Source organism: Pteropus medius, unplaced genomic scaffold (genome assembly GCF_902729225.1).
Source record: "Pteropus medius unplaced genomic scaffold, Ma_sr-lr_union100, whole genome shotgun sequence".
NCBI classification, from domain to species: Eukaryota; Metazoa; Chordata; class Mammalia; order Chiroptera; family Pteropodidae; genus Pteropus; species Pteropus medius.
The window spans coordinates 10,287,776-10,307,694 of NW_024344240.1; the positions used below are offsets into that span (position 1 = coordinate 10,287,776).

Consider the following 19,919-nt stretch of genomic DNA (forward strand, 5'->3'; position numbering starts at 1 on the left):
TTCTTAAATGGTATTTTATAGTTGAAGCAAAAACTATAACACCAAGTGATATGATGTTAACTGCATGCAGAGGAGATACTGAAGAAAAGTATATTAAAAGATTGAGGAGTATAAAGAAACCTAGATGGAAATAAGATTTCTATAGTTCACTCAAAATGATCAAACATTGATACCAGTGATGTTACATAAAGTATGTTACAATACCTAGAGCAACAATTAAAATGATGATATAAAGCCATGTATGAAAAGTCAACATAAATGAAGATGTGACACTAAAAGAAGGTAACTCAAAAGAAGGTAAGAATAAAAACAGGAAAACAAGAAACAAAGAAGAGGTAAGCAAAAAGCAAATACTAATATGTCAGATTAGATTGTCATTAATTGTCATTAATATAAAGAGTCTAAATACAGCAATTGAAAGATGAAGATTGGCAAAGCAAATCAAACAAAAAATACAAAACATGATTATTTAACTATATGCTATATACAAGACAATTACTTAAAATACAGTTATGTAGTTAAGTTAAAAGTAAATGAGTAGAGTCTACGGCCATGCCACCCTGAACACGCTCAATCTCTTCTGATCTTGAAAGCTAAGCAGGGTTGGGCCTGGTTAGTATATGAATGGGAGACCACCTAGGAATACCAGGTACTGTAGGTTTAAAAAAAAAAAAAGTAAATGAGTGGAACAATAATTCATAAAGATCTATGCAATCCAATATTCATGACAGCACAATTTATAATAACCAAGATATGGAAGAAACCTAAATACCCATCAACAGATGATTGAATAAAGAAGTTATGGTTCATATATATAATATAATATTACTTGGCCATTAAAAAAAATGAAATCCTACCATTTGCAAGAGCATGGATGTTATTATGCTGAGTGAAATAAGTCAGAGAAAGATAAATACCATGTGATTTCACTTATATGCAGAATCTAAGGAACAAAAAGAACAAACTAATCAAAAACAGACTCACAAATATAGAGGACAATCTGGTGACGGACAGAGGGGCTGGGAGAATGGGGTAAAGGGTTAAAGAAGTACAAATTAGTAGTTGATACATGGTCATAAGAACGGGGAGCATGGCATAGGGAATGCAGTCAGCATTAATATATTGGCTAGGTGGAAAACCAGAGGAGAGAAGGAGCGATTAGGGGGATTGTTTTATAAACTACATAAATGTCTAACCAATGTACTGTATACTTGAAACTAATAAAATAAAATTTTTTAAAAAAGTAAATGAGTGGAAAACATACCATGGAACATTAATTTAAAAAGTATAAGTGGCTATATTAATATTAGATAAGTCAACTTGAGATCAAAGGAAATTTTACTAGAGATGGTGGAAGTTACATAATGATAAAAGGGTCAAATAACAAAGAAGACTGTTGCTACAGATTTGTTGTTCTGAGGTAAAGGGTATGAGACTCGGGTAGTTGGAAAAAAATGCAGAGAGCTGTAGGCAACTACAACGTACCTGGCTGCAAGGGCACAGTCAGCTTACAGGGCAGAGCAGTTATACAGCAAGGGCACGGGCACAGCACACCTTCGCATGGCACACGGTGGTGACTTTTTATTCACAGGTTAAACTATAGTGGCACACTGCCAGATACTGGAAGTCTGCATGTGTACCAGGCACATGATTACATAAGGGAAGAAGTGCTGAATCACTTCCTCTTGAAAATTAGCTATGAGTGTTGGGGAGGGAGACTGACTACAGCTATCGTTCTCTCTCCACACAAAGACATGGCAATGCTAAAGGTGTATGCACTAAAGAAAAGAGCTGCAAAATATGTGCAGCAAAAAAATCGACAGAACTAAAAGGAGAAAAGGGCAAATTCGAAGTTAAACTTGAGAATGTAGAACATTCCATCCAACAAAAGAAGAATACACCTTTGTTCACAGGTACCCATGGAATATTCACCAAGGTAGATATCACATGCTTGTTTACAAAACAATCTCAATCAATTTTTAAAATATTTAAATTGTACAGAATATGTTCTCTGGCAGTAATGGAATGAAACGAGAAATCAGTAGCAGAAAGATATCAGGAAAACCTCTAATCACTTGAAAATAAACTACACACTTCTAAATAATCCAGGAGTCAAAGAGGAAATATCAAAGGAAAAATAAGTAGTACATATAAATGAATTAAAATGAATACACAACATGTAATTTAGATAAAGCAGTGTGAGAGAGAGATTTAAATGCTTCCATTATATAAAAAAGCTTTTGAATTGATAGCTTAATTCTTACCTCAATAAACTAGAATAAGAAGACTAAATTAGTCCAAAGTTAACAGGAAGAAGGAAATAATAAAGGTAAAAGAAAAAAAAATAAAACTGAAAACAGAAAAAACAATAGAGAAAATGAAGGAAATAAAGTTATTTCTTTAAGAAAATCAATAAAATTGATAAACCTCTAACAAGACTGACAAACATAGATAAGACAAAAATTATCAATATCAAGAATAAAACCAGGAATATCACTACAAGTCTTGTAGCCATTTAAAAAAAAAGATAATAAATGCTACAAACAGTTTTGCTCTCATAAATTTACCAACTTAAAAGAAATGGACCAATTCCTCAAAAACCATAAACTACCAATAGTCAATCAAGATGAAATAGAAAAGCTGAATACTGTTATTACTATTTAAGAAGTTGAATTTGTAATTTAAAATCTCCTAAAAAAGAAGTCTTCAACGCCAGATAGTTTTACTGGATAATTCTACCAAAAATTTAAAGAGTAATAACAATTTTACAAAATATCTTCCATAAAGTAGAAGAGAAACATTTCCTCACTCATTTTATGAGGCTAGCATTACCATGATATGAAAACTAGACAGTACAAAGAAAACTACAGATTTATATTGATAATATAATTAGATACAAAAATCTTCAACAAAATATTAGCAAATCAAATCCAATAATACGTAAATACATTATCATATCTTATTTTGTTCAAAACAATACTATGAATAGGTATTATTATCTTTCTCACTTTATAGTTGGACAATGGAGCCCAGAGAGCTGTAATAACTTACCCATATGAATAATCTTGGAATTGAGAGAAGCCTGGATTTCAATCTGGGTTGTCTAACCACAAAGCCTGTCTTCTTAACAATTATAATAATAATATACATTTCTTATTTTTCTTTTTGTGGTTGAAATTGCCAGTTGCCAAAATATTATCTCTGTATCGCCCTTCTTCTTTAGCTTAAAACCCTAATGTTAACATATTCCTGCTATATTTAAAGGTCATATCCTTGTTCCTAGGTATGTCCTTGTTACTAAGTGAAGGAAAATGGTATTTAAGCAAAATTGTTTTGTGAGATTTCAAGGTAAGCTTCTTGAAGTGCCTTGTCTTGCGCTTCAAATTCTTTTCTTCCAACTGCCTGTTAGGCTAATATGATGTCTGAGTCCCAGTAACTGTGCTGGACCATGAGGTAAATTTAGATGTTTGTTGCATACTGAGGATGGTAGAACAGAGGTTTGGAGACTGCTTCTAGGATGATATGTGGAGTTACCGTAGATACTATTGGATGTCCTATTTTCAAAATTTTTGTGAAAAAATAAATAACTATATAATTTAAACCATGGTTATTTTGGGTTTTCAGATATATGAAGTCTAACTTAAGCCTATCTCATACTCTTTCCATATTCTTCTGATTAATTCCAATACAGATAATAAGAAGCTATAATAATCTTATTAACACTCAGTTCTGCTGATTTTAGAAATTTAGACCTAGTCCTTTTGCAATTTTCTGATATTTAATTTGTCATTTTTATTTGCACTAAAAGGAATGATATATATTTTTTAGATTTCACATATCTCTTCTTTTTACTATTGCTTTTAAAGACTGACATTAATAGATGTATTTTAATTAAATTCTGTGGAATTGATGTTTGTCAGGTTTTAGATAATACTTTTTCAGGGTTCTCACAAAATATTGGTATTGGAAATAAAGTTGTTTTGCCTGCAGCCTGCCTCGGCAGACTGATTTATGATTGCCAGTACTTGGTAAGCTTAGAGAGCAAAGACTGAACTTGTCAGTGAGAGCATTCTATAAGCACATCTTTGAATTGTGAGAGGTGTCAAATAACATTAGTATTCTGAATGATTCTTTTACCACCTCATTATTTTTCCCTCATTGCATTAATATTGACTCTATATTGTTTTTTTAAAAAATTTGCTTAATTTTCATCCAGTTAAAGGAGGCAGTGTATATGTTTCTTTATGTTAAATTTCTCAGAATATTTTCATAAAATGCAATATTTAGGAGAGATCTATCAGGGTAATTTAATGGGGCTACTTTTTTAAACATTTAAACCAAATTTAATAGGGTGAGCTTCATGTTGTAAGCATATGCTTTAGGTTTTTGAGAGTGTAGTAAATCTCACAGGCACGACTTTTATCTTTGATCATTGACATGCAGTTAGTAGATACTTTTCTCTATAGGTTGAGAGATTAAATATTAAAGCAATTTTGAAGTTAAAGAACACTAACATTTATTTCTGCTGGCTAATGAGTTATTAAAGATACTTATAGTGATATTGATCAGTGGCACTAATGAATATCTTAGCATTAATAACTGAATCATTGTAAATAATCTCATAATGTCTAGATATCAAACATATAGTGTTCAGAAAAATATGAGGCAGAACTGAGTGCTCCATATGATTGCTGCGCAGATATAAACTTCTAACAATTTAATTGAATCATGTAGTTGTTTACTCACTCAAAAATAAATAAATATATAAATAAATACTCTATCGGAAGGTTATTGGAATGTTAAGGCAGATGCTTTACTCTATTTCCTAGTCAAAGTCATAAAATATATAGCCAGGCAGTTGCTTAGGCTACTCGCCAATGAGTAGAGAGATGACTCATTTATCCCACATCAGATGTGTTATGGTGCTATGTGCTATGGTTTGTGTCCCCTCAAATTCATATGTTGAAATTCTAACTCCCAAGATGATGGTATTAGGAGATGAGGTCTTTGGGAGTTATTGTCATAAAGCTGGAGCCTTCATAAATGGGATTAGTGTTACAAAAAAGACCCCACTGGCTGTGAATCAGACAGAGGGCCTTGGCCAGAAGTAATCAATCCTTGATCTAAAACTTTCAGGCTCCATAACTGTGAGAAATAAATTTTTGTTGTTTATAAGTCACACAATCTGCAGTATTTTGTTATAGCAATTTAAACAGACTAAGACAAGAGAAAGCCTCCAATGATATAAGAAATAGCACACATCACCAACAAGAAATGAATGCTTGAAATAGTTGTAGATAAAATTCCCATGTAAAAAGTTTGAGTGCATTGCTGAATTGTTTGACCACTTTGAAGGTTAAGAAATGGATATTAACTGAAATGAATATTTATTCTAATCTATTCCTTACTTTTCTTGTAACACAATTCTTCTCAGAGGTACAAGTAAAGGTTTGAAACTAAAATCTGCATATATTCAACCTGGAATTATTTTTTTTGCTACAAAAAAAAGGCAATAAAACATATTACATAAACATACCACATTCCCTGACACCCTCAGAGCAGTTAAATCATTGAAAATCAATAAGCAACTAAAACACTTGTTACTTATATCATATAAATAAGGTTCTAAGTGTTAGCTTAAATGTTCAGCTGATTATAATTATATAATGAATATGAGGTGAAGTAAAGCATTGAATTTATCTATATTGGATTGAAAAGTGGGAGTGAGGTTGGAGGAAAGAATTTATATTTTTCCCCTCACAAAATATTTCTTTCATTTTGCCCAATTTCATGATCCCAGGTCTATGTTTATACTTATGCATATCCATGGAAAGTACTATGAATGCACAAATGACAACATTCATACTGTTACTGTTGAAATCAAATTGCTACCATTAAACTTCCTAAAGGTACATTACAGTGGGTAATTCCTTTACTTCATATACCAACTTGTAGGTAATTGTGAAAATGGCTCCAATAAGTGACAGGAATGGTGCTGTGATTCTTTACCTGCCGAATCCTATTATATCTTGTCAGAGGTGGGGCCTAGTTATATATTTTAACTTGTCCACACTGAGCTTCTAGCAATTTGTCAATTACTGTTAGGTTTTCCTAGCCTGTTTTGGTTCCAGCAGTGGTGTCTGCTCCTGGATTACTGCTTGGGTAAGTTGTGATTCTCTGTATCAATCTGTCTGTCTCCCAGTTTTGGAGCTAGTGGTTTGCCCTCTGATTCCAATTATCTACTGTATCTAAGAAGAGTTAATTTTCACTTGGTTCAAGTTTTTTCTTATTGTGGGGATAAGACCAATGACTTTTAAATTCCTTAAATGCCATACTAGAAACTAGAAGTTACTCTAAACTACTTTTATATAGATTAGTTTCTTGTTCTTATTACATCATGCAAATCATGAAATCTATTGTAAGATAGCATTTAAGGCATTTATTTAAATGAACTCCTCTCTAGTAAATGGAATGATAAATCTCCCCTCCCCCAATTTATTTTATCTTATTTATCTTTCTGAGACTTACATATGTGTAACACTGATGATAAGTATGTTAATACCGAATGTGTCTATATTCTGTGTCTTTAGAATGCTAAACAATTGTGAATAACTCAGTTATCTCAATTGCTATAACTTCAAATAGTTGTAAGGTAAAATAGTCATAGGTATAAAACTTGGTTTCAAATACCATTTAGATAGATGATAGATGATAGATAGATAATAGCTAGATAGATAGATGATAGGTAGGTAGATGATAGGTAGATGATAGGTAGATGTTGCCATTTTTGATTTTCATAATACACTAAGATTCTAATTACGTTAGTTATTGGACTCTAACTCAGGTGTGGTCAAACTAAGCCCAGCAGGTTAAATTTAGCATATCACCTATCTTTATAAATCAAGTTTTATTGGCTCACAACCACAAGCTCAATTGTCTGCATAGTGCCCAAGGCCACTTTTGCAAAGTTGAGTATTCGCAACAGATCCTATATGTCCCACAAATTCTGACCTTTTACAAAAGAGATTTTCAGCCCTACTCTGAGATGTGGAAGAGATTTTTTTTGAATTTTTGTAATGCACTTATGTTTAAACTAAGCACTTTAAAAGGGTGAATTTGCTTTGGTTTTAAAATCTTTTTTAGAGTGTTTATATATGTTATAGAATATCTATATTTCAATCCTATAAGATAGTAATGTAAAATGAGAAAATTTTGTATTTATATTGTAGATTGGAACATTTAAGAATACAAAGTCTAGAAACTAAGATGAAATATTTTTTTGTGAGTTTCTCTGTTTATTATTACATTGTCATGATAAATTTCATATCTTTCTCATTTTTCTTTTTTCATTTTTAGGCAAGGCAACCCTTGGTTGATCTCACGGATTGCAAGGATCTTGTCAGCTTACAATCCCTTATTTTTAAATTTTTTATTCCTACAGCACCTGGTCTTTTTAGGTGCTCTCCCATCCAACTACTAACCAGGCCCGACCCTGCTTAACTTTTGAGATCAGACGAGATCGGGCTTGTTCAGGGTGGCATGGCCATAGACTAAATTTCCTATTTTCAGGTTATCTCTACTATGTCTTTGTATCAGTCTTAAGTATGTATCTTACAATCACTCCATTCATTAATGACTTTATCATTTGGCTTAATATCTTAATGTTCAAATTCTCTATCACTACTCCTTATGACTTAAAAACATTTGTAAATAACACTCTCACTCCGTTTTACCTCTAATGCCTTTTCCTTCACTCGAAGAGCATCTCTTCATTTCTATGTCATATGATTAAACTTATCACCACCAATGACTGCCCTGCCACTACTTTTTGGCATTTAGTTACCCTATGTGTTGTCGAATTCTCTCCATCAAGCCTGAATTTCATGGTACTTTGCTATAATTACTCTTTCACAGACAGTTTTAGCTCCCATCACCTCCTTCTCCTGTTAAATTTCCATGACAGAACATTAATGCTTGCAGAATTTATCTAGCCCCTATTCTGCTTGAGAACACTTCAATAGCATACTGGAGAGTCATACTCAAATTCATGACCACAGATTTCAAACAGAAAAACCTGAGTGTTCAACCATCTCACCATACTTTCTTACTATATGCTTTCTTCTTTATTAAATGTTTAACAACTTTTATCTCCTCATAAATTTTTAGATTTAGTCCTTTTAACTTTAAGTTGATGGTTTTGCTTTACATATTATTGAGAAAAAATAGAATAATCTAGCACATTTTCTTTCCTTATCACCACCAGATCAACAAACTACCTGCACTTACTTCCTATTCTTTTTCTTCTTTCTTATTACAGTGAATAAACTGTCTCAGTATCTATCAGAGATTCACCCTTACATGAGCACAGGTCTTACTTCTCAAAGATTTGATTCTTGATAGTTCCTCCTCTCCTCTGCATCATCAATATGCTTATTTTTATTGATTTAGTTTTTTCATCATGAACTTGTGCTTTCCTTTAATAAAAAATGTTTCATTTGATGCCTTGACACCACACACTTTTCTAGCTACTGCCTCAACTCTCTATTCCACTTACTAGAACAAGATAATATATATTTGTTGAGAGAATTTACCACACATTCTCTCCTCAGTCTTATCTAGTCAAAGCTTTGGCCTTACCTCTGTGTCATCAAATCCAGTGCTTACTTCTCTGCTTATATCTTACCGAGTTGCTTTTCAATATTTACACAACTGACCATGTTTTCCATCTTGAACTCTTTCTTCCCTGGGCTTTTATCAAAATAAAAATGTTCAGGTTTTCCTTCTACACAATGCTTCCCATTCTATTTTCTTTCCTTTCTTCCTGTTCCTCTTTCTTTCCTTCTTGTTTTTAAACAATTGCAGCACTTGCTCCTAGGCTTTTTGTTTGTTTGTTTTTTAAATCTTGTCCATCTACTTATTCTCTCTAATATTTCAACTCTTTCATGGCTTTAAATACATTTATATATCAATGAGTCTCAAATATATCCCTTAGCCTTGGCTTTTCTTCATAACTCTAGACTTGTATATGAGACTGGGTCCTTGACATTTTCATTTGGGTGTTTAATAAGCATTTTAAAATTAACATGCCCAAAATAGAATTTTCACAGCTATGTTTCTCAAATCCCAAATTTTGAAGTAATACATTAATAGTAATAGATTCACACTCAGAGTCCAGATTCAATCCATTATCAAGTCTTATTTATTCTATGACTAAATTACATCCTGAGTCTAACAAACTCATCATCTCCACATTATTTCCTTATTCTGGTTTATATCATCTGTCACCTAATTAATTGCATCCTTGTCTTACTGCTTTCATCCTCACTACTTTTATTCTCACTCCTTAAGATCTGTTTTTCACATAGCAAAAGGTAGAGATATTTTTTTAATGTGACCATAACACACATTTGCTTAAAACTTTCTGATGGCTCTTTATCCAAATTTATTTTTGTCTGCAAGATTAGGCCTATGAGTATATCTTCAACCTTTCTCTCCTTAATTTACTAAGTTTTGCACTGACTGATTCATTTTCAGTCACTTAAGTGCATTATATTCAATCTCAATTCACTAGCTATCCAGACAACTCTCTTCCCTGATTTTTACAGATCTTGTTATTTTCTCTTAGAGAGGGCTTATCTTCCCAACTAATGAAAGAAGCCATTCAATTATTATTCCTTAATCTTACATAATTCTCTGTCTAACCCCTAATAGAGAACTGATCTTATTATCATGTAAGAGAGAAATTGATTCTTATGAGTATTGGCTCTATTAGTGTCTAGGTCAATACCTGGCACTGACTACATGTCAATAATGTGAATTAGGTGACAAACTCTTGAGAGCTGAAGATAATCCAATGAGATATCAGGAACTTATCTAAAGGAATTGTGGGCCAATCAGATGGGAAGAAGAGAAAAAAAAAATTAGAACAGAATTAAGAAGTAAATAATTTTGTTGAATTTAATCAATAGATAACAGATTTTGGTTAATAATTTTCAGATTTAAATTAGATGAATTCTAGATCCTATACTCAGTAAATTATGGAATTTTGTTCTTGTAACTTCAGGGCTATGTGTTCTCAATTAGTGTCTTAGATAAGAATTGAGACCATTGTTCTGGCCAAATATCTCCATGGTTGATATAAAAATACTGAAAAGAGAATCTTGATTTGTTTTTAATGATATTTATAATTATTAATGGATAAGCATACTGAATAAGAATTCTAGAATAACTGGAATTAAATATAAAAATTATGAAGAAAAGTAAACTTATTTTTCAAATACTTTTTAAATTAAATTTGGAATTGTGTATTTTTAATATTATTATATTTATTATGCTTAAAATTTTTGACAAGAAATCTAACACATAAACCTTATTTTTCCATTTGAAATGTATAGAGACTAATTACTTTTACTTGTAAAATTAAAATGTATAAAAAATTTTTCACAAATTATAAGCAATATTATATTTAAGAGAAATTAAAGTTTATCAATTTTATGAGATTAACTCATTAAATTTATAAGACATATTTATTAATTAGCAATTTATTGTTTGTTATACTATTCCATACTTAGAAAATTGGATATGTTGAAATTATAATGTTTACAAGGGGAGAAAAAAAATGCATAGATGATAGAGGCTTTGTTCATCCCTCTTGCGACCAAATCAAAGTTGTTACAGAAGCATAGAGCAAACTGCAAGGAAAGTCACCTGGGACTTAGATGAATAAACTCTACAACTAGGGAGAGAAATAAGAAATAATCCTGCAATGAGAGGAGGTAGGAAAGGGCAAGGACGCAAGGCTGCCTGGTCCCAAGCGTGTGAGTAGGACAGAAGCTATAGTAGAGGCAACCAGATGGCTACAGACGCCTCTTAAAAAGGCTGTATCCATGAATGGACTTTCACAGTGACAGACCTACTCGCTCTAAACACCAGTGCCAGGTTGGCTGCACAAGGGGCACCAGAGACTTACAGGGAGACACTGAGTCATCACAGTGAAGGATGGAGGCTAAGATCTCTCCCAGACAGAAGAGCCAGGGTATCCATTGTTCTACTGTTAAGCTCTTCCAGTGTGCAGAAACAGGCACCACCATAGCTGAGACCGTCATCAAACTGGATAACAGAGGTCACTCTGCCCAGAGGATTCCCTGAAACTTTGCCTTCTCAAACTCACAGCCCCACCTAAGCCACATCGAGGTGTATCTTCCATGAGTCAGGTGCTCCTTGCTGAGCCAACTCCAAGACTCACACTGGTGGCAGCTGGTCTCAGTTTCTGGTGTGATTTCTTGAGGCAACTGTAAGCACAGCATCTGTGAATTGCTTGCTGAATCTTAAAAGGTGGCCCTGGAGGGGCACAGGCTGGGACTAAACTCGGCCTGTAGTTGAACACCTCTAAGGACTGTGCCACTGGACACCTACTACACAAAGCCATGCTAATAAGACTGGAAGGCTTAGGAGCTTGGCTTAATACATAGGCACCCAAAATAGGATGACAAAGAAGCAAAAATTATATGAGAGAACAGAACAGAGATCCAGGAATAATGAAGTCAAGCAATCTAACAGATGCAGAGTTCAAAACACTGGTTATAAAGATGCTCAATGAACTTGAGCAAAGTATAGATGAATTCAGTGAGAAAGTTAATAAAGAGATAAGAAGCATAAAAATGGAAATGAAAATTATGAAAGGTAACCAGTCAGAAATGAAGAACACATAATCTGAGATGAAGAGGAAGAGTATATTAGAGAGAATCAACAGAGTGTGTGAAGAAGAGGATCGGACTACTGATATAGAGGACGGGAAAACCAAGGTCACTCCATCAGAATGGCAAGAAAAAAGAATCCAAAACAATAATAATTATTTAAGGAGGCTATGGGACAAAATTAAATGCAAAAATATCTCTGTCTTAGGGGTACCAGAAGGAGAAGAAGAGGTTAAAAGCTATTTGATGAAATAATGATAGAAAACTTCTCTAACCTGGTTAAGAAAATAGACATACAACTCTAGGAAGCCAAGAGAGTTCCAACAAAGATGAATCCAAAGAGGTCCACACCAAGACACATTATAATGAAAATGTCCAAAGTTAAATACAAAAAGAGAATCCTAAAAGCAGCAAGAGAAAAACAGTTAGTTACCTATAAGGGAGCACACATAACACTGGCAGCTGATTTATCAGAAGAAACTATGCAGGACAGAAGGGCTTGGCACAAAATAGTCAACATGATGAAAACCCAGAATCTATAACCAAGAATACTTCATCCATGAAAGCTATGATTTAGAGTTGAAGGGCAGATAAAGAGCTTCCCAGACAAAAATTAGATAAAAGAATTTATCAACACCAAGCCAATATTACTGGAAATGTTGGAGGGGCTTTCTTAAGAAGATAAAACATGTATCAAAGACATGAATAAAGCATGATAATAACTACTTTCCTATCAACAATTACCTCAAATGGGAAAGAATTAAGTTCTCCAACCAAAAGATAGAGTGGATAAGAAAACAAGACCTCTACATATGCTGTCTACAAGAGACTCACTTTATATTAAAAGAAACACGCAGGCTAAAAGGAGGGAGATGAAAAATGATATTGCTTTGATGGTCCTAGAGGGTATTGCACTGAATGAAATGGGTTGGATAGAGAAAGACAATTCTCACATGATTTCATGTACATGTGGAAACTAAAGAACAAAATAAACAACAACAAAAGCCGTAATAAACTCATAGATATAGAGAATATTTTGAGGGCTACTAAATGGGAGGGAATTTGGAGTTGTAGAAAAAAAAGTCAAAGGGATTAAGAGGTATGAATGGATAGCTGAAGGATAGACATGGAGATGTAGAGTGTATAATGAGGAAATGGTTAATAATGTTGTAATAAATATTTAAAGGGAAAGAGGGGATACAAGATTTAGTGAGGTGGTTGCTTTGTAAGCTATGTGGATCTCTGATCACTAGCCTATACAACTGAAACTGGTATATTATTGTATGCTGATTATAATCGAAAAAACATTGAATTGCACAATATAAATATGAGCAACTAATTGTCTATTATATTTCAATAAAGCCAGAAAAAATATAATGTTTAAAACGTATAAAGTATTTTAATTATCTAAGATATAAAAATCTTATAAATGACAAAGTGCACTATTTTTTAACATAGTAATGATATTTATAAACTGAATTTAATAACTTAAATAGCTTAAATTGTTTATTACTTATGCTTCATTAAATTAAATAAATTGAATAATTTAAATATGTCTTTGTAAATAGAAACTACACTAGTGAAACTAGATGTCTATATTCTCATTTCTATTATCTAACATTTTTTTCTCATTTGATCTTTATAAATAAAGCCCTGTAAGGTGAATATACAGGTATTATCTCTCTTAAAAGGACATGCATAAATTCATATGGTTCTAAATAAATTATCCTCTTTGTCATCTGTGGGTCTTAGTTCCTGTTTCTTCTGCCTGAAACTGCTTATCCTTTATCTCTCTCCTCTAGGCTAATTTATCCTTATTTTTCCCAAAGAATCCTTTTCTGACCCCTCAAAATAGAATTAATGTGCTTCCCATATATATTTTTTTAGCTTTTGTACAAACTTCAAAACAGTCTTATTATTGTTGTAATTATTGATTTAGCTGTTCCAAGAAGCACTCTAAGAGCACTGTTGACAAAGAATCTATTTTTTCCTCACTGTCTTGCACACCTCACTGTCTTGCACACCTTTGTTTTATCAATCTTGATGAGTAATTTCTTTATTTTCCTTCAGTTTTATTGAAGTATAGATGACATATAAAATTGTATGTATTTAAAGTGTACAACAAGAAGAAAACATAGGAGGAAAACTCCTTGACATTTGTCTCAGTAATGATCTTTTGGAATTGACACAAACACCACAGGCATCAAAAGCAAAAATAAACAAATGAGACTCTATTAAACTAAAAAGTTTTTGCATAACAAAAAAAAAATCAACACAATGAAAATGTAAACTATGGTTGAAAATATTTGCAAACCATATATCCAATAATGGGTTAAGATTCTAAATATATAAGGAACTCTTACTACTCAAAAAAATAAAACATACTAAAACAAAACTAAGCAAAACAAACAAACAAACAAAAACCACAAATAATTTGATTTAAAAAATGGGCAGAGAATCTGAATAGAGAATTTTCCAAAGAAATTATACAAATGTTCAAGTATATGAAAAAAAGCTCACTAACTGTTAGAGAAATGCAAATCAAAACCACAATGAGATACCACCTTACACACATTTACAGCACGTAGTAGGTACTAGGTAAACATTGTCGATAATTAATGTTATTTGAATGAAACTACACAGCTATAGCTTAAATCCAATTACTTTACAGATTATACTTGTTCCAAATTCATCTTATCTTCTCGAAATCAATGAATATTTAAAAGTTCTCTGACATAAATATATTATGAAAATAGTCCCTAATGATTGGATATTAAAATATTGTCATATTATTAATAAATTAGGTTATTCTCCTGAAAAGAGTTAAAACTTATTGTCTGTGATAAATAAGCCAATTGGCCCAAATAGGATATTAGAAGATGTACATGATTTGGAAGCTGAAGAATATACATGTATAAAGCATGTTCAAATTATAGGCCATTAAAATCCCCAGCACCTTTATAATGGAACATGGATCAGTGATATATATAGAGTAAGCTCTCTGCCCTTCAGTAACTGACCATTCTCAGGTTCAGGAGGTGGATATCACATAGAATACACAATACAAGTTAGTAAAGGTTAAAAGTGATAAGAGCTATAGGAAACCTAGAGACATCCTGTACAAGTCTAGAGGAAAGATGGATGCTCGCCTCATAGATATGTCTCAACAGTTTTATACTGAGGACTGTGTCTGTCCCATAGTAGAAAATAAATAAATATTTGCAGAATGAATAAATGAATGTGGAATTAGTTAAACACATTTGGCCAAACTATATGAATAAATATTATTTACAAAATTCTATGACCCTTTAAAAATATTTTGGAGTATTTGATTAAATTTAGTCTTCCCTGTGTTCCCCCTCAGTACTCCTGCTCACTGCCTATATAGACATATGTATTTTAACAGGCACATTTTAAGGCCTCTACCTACATAACAATTATTGTAAAATATTAGAGTTGAGTGTTTCATAAAGAAAAGTTTTCAGAACTATTTACAGCTCTGCACATGAACAACTAACTGTTATAGTCTGAATAAAATACTTTAAAAAAGTTATTAAAGAGATTTAGTGACAAGCCTTTGGCTTTACATTAGCATTTTCATATGGAGGAGAGGATAAGATGATAAGAAAAATGAGATAAAGGAGGCTGACAAACACATTTTTGTGTTTATTTTCAATGCTTTTATTTGTGGTTATCTGCATTTTTGCTACTTTTATCTTTAAGTATATTTGTGCTCAACAAGCAAACATTTGCAATATTCAAGACTATTTGAGAATGGGAGTTTGAGAAAATCTTTCAAGATAATAACATATCTCAAGCAAAATTATAAGATTAAATGCAGCGCTTGAACTATCAAAGTTATTAAAATGGAATGCAAAATCAAGATGAACTTTATGATATTAAAAAATTAGTGAATTAATTATAGTTCTCAAATGTACAACAGTTTGAAGGAAAATTAAAATTTTGGTATCATGTCTTCTAGGAATATTTTATTTGTATAGGTCAAAAGATTTCATCATTTTGAATTCACAAATGTTTTTAATAACATTGTGCAACAATAATTGACAACAAGCTTTAATAGCAAAATTCACATTGTGCCCAACATGATATTGATCTCATATCATGAAGCATTCATTTGTTACATCTAATCTATGGATACTCGGATTTTTAATTAACATTACAAATATTTTCTGATTTCTTCAGATCAATATGTTCCCACAACTGGCATTAATTTATATGGGAGGAAAAAAATTAAGAGATAGTTTACAGTCTAGATTCACTCAAGTTAATACATTACTTACAAAAATTCTATCTAGTCTTTGAAGTAACAAATTTTGTAATTAATAACAGTTTATCAAACTCTTTCTATCTTTAAATCCATGATACTTTAAAAAGGTGTCATTTAAATGTACAGAGACTATACCTTCCACAGTGGTTTGAAATATATAGTGCACATTTAAAAATAATAATAATTCAACATTATTCAAAAATATCAAGTTAAATATTGACTATATTATCTATGAAAACTAATAATGAGGAACAAAACATTTAAATATGTATCACTCTGGTGCAACAACTATTACAATTTTTATATTTCCCATTTTCTTGTATCACAAAACTTCTCAGTTTACCTTACATTGAATTTTCTTTTTTAATACTTAACTACTCCATATTTTTACTGTAAAATATCTTGCTAATCCTAGAACACTTACCTGTTTTGTTAAATTTTTTATTTTTTTCATTTTTTAAGTATTTTTATTTTTATTAAATTTACTAGGGTGACATGGGTTAATAAAATTCTATAGGTTTTAAGAAGTGTTCAATTCTATAATACATCATCTATGTATTGCATTGTGTATTCACCACCCAAAGTCAAATCTCCTTTTGCTGCCATATATTTGACTCCTTTTACCCTTATCTACCTCTTCTCTTTCTCCCTTTCTCTCTGGTAACCACTAAATAGTTGCCTCTGTCCATAAGTCTATATTGTTCATCTGTTGCTTTCAGTTTTATATCTCATATATGAGTGAAATTACACGATTCTCAACTGTTTCTGTCTAATTTATTTTGCTTAACATAATAATCTCAAGATTCATCCATGTTATTGCAAATGACAGTATTTCATCTTTTTTATGGCTGAGTAATATTCTAATATATGTATATTAGAATATGTAGATTATATATAATATATATAATATATACATATATGTGTATACATATACATACATGCACATATATATAACATACATATATGTGTATATATAATATATACCAAATCTTTAGCAAATCTTCTATCAAAGGCACTTTGGTTGTTTCCATATCTTAGCCGCCATGAATGATGCTGCAATGAACTTGGGGTGCATATATCTTTATGCATAAATGTTTTTAAATTTGGGGGGTGGATACCCAGAAGAGGGATTGCTGGGTCATATATTAATTCTATTCTTAATTTTTTGTAGAACTTCCATAGTGTTTTCCATAGTGGCTGTATCAATTTACATTCCCATCAGCAGTGTATGAGGGTTTCTTTTTCCTTTTCCCTCACAACCACTCCAACACTTGTTGTTACTTGGCTTGTTGGTAATAGTCATTCTTACAGGTGTGACATAGTATCTCATTGTGATTTTGATTTGCATTTCCATAATAGCTAGTGAAGTTGAGCATCTTCTCATATGTCTGTTAGATGTTTGTACGTCTTGTTGGGAGAAATGTCTGTTCAGGTCCTCCAATAACATACAATGGAGAAAAGGAAGTCTCTTTAATAAATTGTGTTGGGAAAATTGGGAAGTTGCATGCAAAAGATTGAAACTAGACTGTGATCTGTCACCATACACAAAAATTAACTCAGATCAAAAACCTAAATATAATATCTAAAACAATAAGTTGCATAGAAGGAAAAAAATAGGTGCTAAACTTATAGACATTGATTTTAGAGAGGACTTTGTGAATTTGATCTCAAAGGTAAGAGACGTAAAGGTAAGAGACTAAATGAATGATAGTATATCAAACTAAATAGCTTCTGCACAACAAAAATATATATATATATCTATCAACAAAACAAAGAGGCAACCAACTGAATGAGAGAAGATATTTGAAGATTAGCCTCCGAAAAGGGCTTATCTTCAAAATATATAAAGAACTCATACAACTCAACAACAACAAAGAAAACCCAAACAATCTACCTACCTGCTTTTTATATTCACCTAATATTAACTTAATTGAGCCAAGGAGCTTTTATATTTATGCCCTCCATTATGTCATTGATTGCAGGCAGTGTTATTATTATTGTTAATGTTGTTATTGATATTATTTGTGTAATCTTATGTAATTATATAAGATCTGATTTTATTTAGTTATCACCACACCCTTTCATTGTTATAGAAAACAAGTTATTAACAACATAGTTTAATAAAATAGTAAATGGGTCTGACTAACCATTCTGGCTTTGTAATCGTTCATTTTGGTATCACAAATTTATAGTGAATATATATATACACATGGTTCATGTTCATATTGGATTTATTATCTCCATGTCAAGATTTATGTAAAAATGGCAGACTTGTCTATAGCTGGTAATCATACTTTTTTCCAGATGAACCAAAGAAAAACACAAACAAAAAAGACAAAAAAATTAACATATTTATAGTGAAACTTAACCACTTTTCTAATTGTTCAAGTGAGCCATTTACTTCTATCTTATTTTTTCTGTTGCTTCTAATTTTAATATATTGTAAATGTGAATAGGTTATACTTACCTGTTGATATTTCTTTCTATCTTCAAGCGTTCAGCTGAACATGCTAACTAGCCAGGATGAATTGGGATTCATATCACTGTTGTCTTAATTACATGACCAAATATCCTTGATATCGACATTTTTTTTTAAATAACCATGATTAAATCACTGGTAGATCATCAAATCTCCAAAAATGTGAGGTTAGAATTATGAATACCTGAATTTATCATTTTATCTGTGTTATTTTTTTTGCTCATACACAGTACAATTTTAGTGTTTCTGTTTGGTTGGCAGAGTTACTATATATATGGTGATTCAGGGAACCAGACTCTTTTTCAAGCTTTTTCATTCCCTAAGGGATGCAGGTGTAATACGAGCATTGGGATGGCACCCTACCAATTTTGACAATGAATAAGTAATTTAGGCTCTTTGGATTTCTATTTCTTCATGTGTAAGACAGAGAAGCTAGATTAGCTGATATTCTGGTATTCATAATTTGTGATTATGCAGTATTTAAAGTGGACCACTGAAGGGTTTTAAATAAGAAAAAGTTAAGGAATATACTTCACATGTATTTTCTCTACTCTAGAAACATGTGCAAAGCTTCATAATTTTTAAAGTTTTACACAACTCATATAGAAAGAACACAAAAAATTAAACTGAGATCTATCAACTTAGAATATAAATGAAATATTTTACAGTATTTAAATAATGTCAGCAAAACTGAAAAGGTTTATAACAATAATAAAAAGGTGATAAACTTTAGGAAATCTAACAAATAAAACATTTTATACTAGAAAAACTGCAAATTAAGACATTGTCCTTTTGCAGTGAAAAGGCATTTAATGACATTCATAAATAGATTTATCATATAATCCTTGGAAAAATAGAAATAGTAACATCCTCTTTAGCATTATAAAAATCATATCATCCTAGTAGCTGATATCATATACTAGTAAAACAGTACCTTTAATTTAGGAAAACAGAGAAGTCTAGATTCACTATTATTCTGAGCAAAGTTATATATAATGACAAATAAATGAGGAATATGATATTGTAAATGGGAAAATATGATTGTTATTTGCAAATAAAATGAGTATATATCTAGAAAACCAAGAGAAGCAATGCAAAAATTTAGTCCTAACACTAATTGTGACACTGAATTAGTTTTGCAATGAGAATGTTCAATAGGAGTTTTCAGTGAAATGTCTAGGTGAAGAATAAATCTGAGGGGAAAAAAAACACATTTTTCAGCATATTAGCAATGAACAATTGAAATATATAATGGTAGACACAATCGCATTTACATAGCATCAATTTATTCAATCAATGCATTTTTATTGGTTGGGAGGTAAAGTTTCTTAGAGATAATAAGAATGTTTGGATTTGTTCTAAGGCAATGGGAAGGCATTTTTCACAAAAGAAAATACATGCCAAAAGACTTAGAGGAAAGTAATCAATCTCAATAATAAAAAAAAAAAAATGTTTA

The 19,919-nt window shown here is 31.6% G+C and overlaps 2 pseudogenes; one reads left to right on the plus strand and one right to left on the minus strand.

The window, feature by feature from the left end:
• The first annotated feature begins 542 nt into the window (after positions 1 to 542).
• On the plus strand, positions 543 to 661 carry LOC120607645 (uncharacterized; annotated as a pseudogene).
• Positions 662 to 7,432: 6,771 nt separating this feature from the next.
• Positions 7,433 to 7,551, minus strand: LOC120607525 (uncharacterized; annotated as a pseudogene).
• Between the last annotated feature and the right edge of the window lie 12,368 nt (positions 7,552 to 19,919).